Source organism: Oncorhynchus mykiss, chromosome 15 (assembly GCF_057628025.1).
Source record: "Oncorhynchus mykiss isolate SJ-2025 chromosome 15, ASM5762802v1, whole genome shotgun sequence".
In the NCBI taxonomy this organism is placed as follows: domain Eukaryota; kingdom Metazoa; phylum Chordata; class Actinopteri; order Salmoniformes; family Salmonidae; genus Oncorhynchus; species Oncorhynchus mykiss.
Window position 1 is genome coordinate 21,882,262 of NC_143036.1, and position 6,000 is coordinate 21,888,261.

General features: G+C 39.9%; 1 protein-coding gene across 50 annotated transcripts in view; it reads right to left on the reverse strand.

The window, feature by feature from the left end:
* The window catches only part of LOC110489787 (uncharacterized), a 122,285-nt gene extending 119,116 nt beyond the window's left edge, over positions 1–3,169 (reverse strand). For 23 of the 50 annotated variants that reach the window (XM_090199595.1, XM_090199593.1, XM_090199599.1 and 20 more), the window contains exon 1: positions 2,556–2,682. The gene's annotated coding sequence lies outside the window, so the exon portion shown is untranslated. Of the gene's footprint in view, positions 1–2,555 lie in introns of all 50 variants that reach the window. The other 27 variants (XM_090199600.1, XM_090199591.1, XM_090199590.1 and 24 more) reach the window with 4 other exon arrangements.
* Positions 3,170–6,000: the final 2,831 nt, after the last annotated feature.

The following is a 6,000-nucleotide window of genomic DNA, read 5'->3' on the forward strand; positions in this document are numbered from 1 at the left end:
CGTGCGCTGTGATCTTAGGATTCCTCTCTCTGTCTGTCTCCTCCCTGTAGCATTCCAAACCAAAGCTTCCACAATCCACTAGATGTGTTTCTGAATAAATACATTCCATTCCAAAGCACTTTTTTATTGTGCCGCCTCGATGGAGTGATTACTACGTAGCTTCCAGGTTGCCTGCTCCTGTTTAGACGGCTAGAAGCTGAACGAGACATTACATTAACATGCACTGGCACAGAGACCAAATAGTACAATAAAATGGGTCGTTTCAACCACAAATAGATATCGACAATTCTTTGACAACAACGTGAGCACGGTTAATGAAATCACCACTGTTTGAATTGTTGTACGAGGTGAAGGGGGATGCGTGAAACTACACAGTTGACACAAGGAAAAACTAGGTTGGCCAATACAAACCTCTAACAGCCTAACCAAAGGTCACTAATGATTAGCAGACTTTTACCCAGGGCAGGCTAGATAGGCTACTTTCATTTTGACATGTTTGACATATGACACAGTAATCCTAGTGAAACCATTCCGGGTCAGGACACAAGTCCAGAAGTTATCCTTTGGGATTCGAAAACATCAACGAGTACATGTCTGCATGATTAATCCACAGCCTAACATACTTCCCCTCTTAGCTCAGCTATGCTACAAGCTAGCATGGGCCACGAGACAAAGAAATGGAAACCCACACACACGCATATTAGATGACGCCTCCACCTCATTTGGCCAATTTGGTCTGATAGGAGTGTGTGGATTCGTGCCGGAAATGTCTCTAACTGCAGCGGTGCCAAAGAAAGGGAGTAAACATATGCACAATTAAGATAAATATGCTTTTTATTGTCACATACACCGGAATAGGTGCAGTGAAATGTGTTGTTTTACAGGGTCAGCCAGAGTAGTACAGCAACCCTAGAGCAAATTAGGGTTAAGTGCCTTGCTCACGGGCACATCGACAGATTTTTCACCTTGTCGGCTACTGGCCTAACACTCTAACTGATAGGCTACCTGCCACTCTAAGTTACGCTTTACATTAACGTTGCTATTCTGTAATGATACTATAATTACTAACAACAACAACCTTATTACTGTAGTAATTACAGCATCACTCATAGGTATAAGAGAATCTTAATGTATGGTGTTACCCTCACCTGCATGTTTCTAAAGGTAGAATGTATCATTTGACAATCAGACAGAATATAGCCAGTAACGAAGCCGCCGCTGGGTTAGATAGACCCACCTCTGATTCCTGCCTGTAGTAATCTGGGGAGGATTGTCCAGTAATCTCCTGCAGGATCCACACTCCTCTCTAATAGCAAGAATAATCCTCTCTCTGCTATTCCTCTTATCATTCCTATCATCGATATCTAGGAGGTATGGCAACACAAGAGGTTTAATAAGGACTGATAATAGTCTACAGAAATCAAATAGGCAGCCCAACACTGAGAGAAAGTAACTCAGTGTTTACAGTAATGTGATGCAATGGGGTGGCCAGTTGGCAGAGGGTACATGTTCCTTTTCATGGATAGGCCTACAGACTGCACTTTGAAACACATGGCAGTGAAAGATATAATTGTCAATAACTGCTCCAAGCAGACAGCACATGTTCAAGATAAACAGCTTTCTGGCTACAGTGCAATATCTCAGCTGCTGTGTAGTAGCCCTGAAGGTTGCTTTGGAGATTATATTCACTAAATCATAGCCGATAAACTCAACTCCAAGATTTATGATGTAGTTGAGCGGGCTACTAGTGTGGGTTTTTATTTTTTTAAATTACAGATGTCAACACCCAAAGAAAAACCCGCAATTAAACACGAGATTTTTCTGTGTAATTGCGGGCTAGTTTTTTAAATAACAACTTTATAAAAACGTATAAAACCCCACACTAGTCGCCGCTCAACTCCATCATAAATCGTTGAGTTTAATCCACTAACTAAATCAGAGCATAACACGTAGCCTATTCCAGCCTTATAGGAAATTAAAACGACATGTTACTGCGGCTGTACAGTCAAAACAGAAAACCGTAACATCGAAATGATCCAAATGTCACAATGTTGCAGAGTATTCAAAGTTCACATTTGTCAACAGTTGGATTTGAAGAAGCTCTGCGGGAGGTCCCGACTAAACTGGAGGACCCGACTGAGCTGAAGCCCCCCAAACAAACAAAAAACACCCTTTTAACATTAGGAATTGCACTTTATAAAGCCTTATACCAATAGGAACCATGTGCGCAGTTGCTTTGCCCTAATTGAATGACGTTATGGCCACACACACACACACACACACACACACACACACACACACACACACACACAGTCAAGCTTGCATAACTTTGCGAACAGCCATAGCTCCTGCGCTGTGACACTCGGGTGTGACACTGCGACTTCACCCATGCACTTCTTGCTATGATGCGTAACGTGCGTATTTCTCATCCAAAATCACCGTCCCTTCTTCACTGATAAATAAACAAACCATATCAGAACAACATGATAGCCGTAACCCGAGGTACCTAGAGGATTTGCCCAATAAAAGGATGAGTTTATTTTGAGTTGACTCACCGTTTGCTGAATATTTTTGACAGTTTGTCGGGAGTCTCCGAGTGTAGCTGCCACCACGATGATGATCCGCCCTCCCGTACTGCGCTTCAGTGACCGCAGGGTAACATTACCGCCTACAGACAGATTCCTCCAATCAAAATCCCAAAATACCAACTGACTGAAATTTTATCCAATGATAATGGCGAAAATGTCCTTTTGACAGAGGCTACCTCCAATCACAGCTTTTGTATTTTACAGGCGAACGCCCTGATGGTTTCCTTCGGCACTGTAATTTACTTTGATCGACAACCAGAACGTACAATGAGTAAGTTTGACGCCTTTTACGGGACTATATTGGCCCAATAGGCAACCATAAGAAGAACAGCCATTGAAGAGTAAAACGTCAGAATGTCGCTGGCGGACAGTCTACATGGCTAGATCATATATCAATCGCATTGGGCGCGTTGGAACGGATCACTTTTATCAAGTCGGTGGTCACTGCCTTTCAACTTGTATTGCATTATGGGGGTAAAAGAAAATCTGACAACCCTAGGATCGAAGGTCATGAAGTTTCAACTGCAATTGTATGTAGTTGCTCCTCACTAGCTGCAACTTGCAGCCATCGCCTGCATTGTGGGAGGCACTAATTGTCAACCAATCATTCGTGTTTTTGTTTGATTGCCGCGAACGTGACCAAAAACGTTACTGAAACAGGAAGTAACTTGCCCGCAATTCATATCTAAACAGTGTACAAGTGAATGTAATATTTGAGTCTATCTCCAATTAATAGTACAATGTAAGCCTACGCACGTATATTTACAGTGTGTGATATGGAGGTTGGAGACATGTTTATTTCAATATTTCATAGAAACGTATAAACAATGGCAACATTGCCATGTTGCATTGAGCCATGCTTGTTGGAAAACCAAATCATTGTTCCGACTTTTGGCTGTCGTAGATGCACCTCACCGAATTCACTCCTCGACTTTTATCTGCAGTTGGTTGCTTTATCAGCCTTACCACTCAAACAAGCCAATTGTGTGGTGTGACGATGCAGGTTTTAAATTCGAATGCATAAAAAAGTGCATTATTCATCAGGCCTATGGGCTTGCTAGGCTATAGCATAGGCCTAATCTTATTATTCGATTTAATGAGCTGTGTTGGCTGTTGGAATTTTCCAAATCATAATATCCTTTATAAGCTGTAGAAATATTGTAAATGGCAGTTAATGCTATACAACATGATTCCAAAAATGCATAGAAAAGTACCATAACTTACCCTGACACTAAGTTACTGCATTACTTTGTAAAAAAAAGTAATGTTTCAGTGTTTAACTGTAACCACTCATTAACATTGTATCACCGAGTTTGGAAACAATTTCAGTTACTGTTTCAACCCTTTTGCATTAAATTGTACAATGTCGCCATCGCATGGCCAAAAGCTCACCTTTCAGTGGTGGACGCATAGGGATAGACAGAGGTGGTACTTCCTATGGGTTTGGAAAGGATCACATAATTCCATCCAGGTCATCGGGAGGGATTAGCCACTTGATTATTTTTTCTCAAAGCTGTCACCCCTGTTGAAAATACTTTAAACCCTTGTAAGTGATCAGCTAGAAGAGTTTTTATTTACTAACTCTATTTTATCAATGTACCAATCAGGCTTCAGGAAGAAGCATAGCACATTTACAGCAGCCATGACGGTTTTAAATGATATCACTGAAGCCATTGACAAAAAACAGCACTGTGTCTCACTTTTTATTGATCTCTCTAAGGCTTTTGATACAGTTGATCATGCTACACTAAGGCAGAGATTGTCGAGTGTAGGTCTTTCGGAGCATGCAGTTGCATGGTTTGTTAACTATCTGTCTGATAGAACTCAGTACACTCAATTTGATGGGCTTATGTCTGTTAAATTGTCTGTCTTGAATGGTGTGCCCCAAGGCTCTGTACTTGGTCCTCTCTTATTCACTATTTATATAAATGATTTAGACAAAAATGTCCAAAATGCACAACTTAATTTTTATGCTGATGATACTTTTATTTACTGTTGTGCCTCCTCTCTCACAAAAGCTTTCCAGAACATGCTAACTGCTTTTTATACTGTTCAACATACCTTGTGTCAATTGAAGCTTATCCTCAATACTGACAAAACTAAACTAATGGTGTTTTCTAATGCAAGAAATAGACCTATGAACCTTTCACATATTACTACCTGTCAGGGCAAGGAGATTGAGGTTATAACCTCATATAAATATCTTGGAATTTTAATTGATGACGGCCTCTCTTTCAAATTGCATATTCAACAACTTACAAAAAAATTGAAGCTGAAATTGGGATTTTATTTTAGGAATAAGGCCTGTTTTTCTTTTGAAGCCAGAAGGAGGCTAGTATCAGCTACATTTATGCCTTTACTAGACTATGGGGATATTTTATATATGAATGCTTCCGCTCAGTGTTTGAGATCAATTGACACTCTTTACCATGGCACTTTGAGATTTATTTTAAACTGCAAAACCCTTACGCACCACTGCACTTTGTATACCAGGGTTGGCTGGCCTTCTCTAGTCACTCGTAGGCTCAGTCACTGGTATACTTTTATTTATAAAGCCATTTTGGGTTTACTACCTTTTTATTTGTGCATTTTTATTGTTCAGAAATGTGGTGGGTACTCTCTTCGTTCGCTGGACTTTATCCTGCTAACTGTTCCAAATGTCTGAACTGAATTTGGTAAAAGGCCTTTTATGTACTCTTGGAACACCTTACAAAATACTTTTAAACTGGAAGAACTTGTCCCGATTGGTGTTTTTAAATCACTGATGAAGAATTTTGAGGCTGATTCCCTGACCTGTCAATGTTTTTAATTTGCTGTTTTATACTCTTGTGAATTCAATGGTTTTTACTAGATTACTTGTCGTTTTTTCATGTTGTCTGTCTGTAATTGTTTTGTAATGACTTGGTGCTGCCTATCTTGGCCAGGGCGCTCTTGAAAAATAGATTTTAATCTCAATGAGCCCTTCCTGGTTAAATAAAGGTTAAAAAAAATATAATTAAAAGAAATTAAAATTCTACTCATTAGCAAACATTCCATAACTGCAGGTGGCAGAAAATCACCAACCTTGGCTTTATACCTGTTCAAACAACACACTCCAGGTGGCAGTATGCACCCTTTTGGTTTGTTTACCATCTCATAGAAGTAGTAGATGAAGAAAATGGACTACTTCAAAATGGAGATGGCCGCAATGGCACCAGAGTGTTTCTAAACTCAGAGGCCCAACGCTTAGCGAAGCAGACCAAACGGGTTTGGGAAGTAAATGTGAGAAGTGAAAAATGATTACTTAGTTCATTTTCTTGAAATCTAAAGGCACATCGTAGATTCGAGCAGTGATGTAAAATACTTAATTAAAAATACTTGAAAGTACAACCTAAGTAAAAACATTTTTAGGTATCTCATCTGTACTTTACTA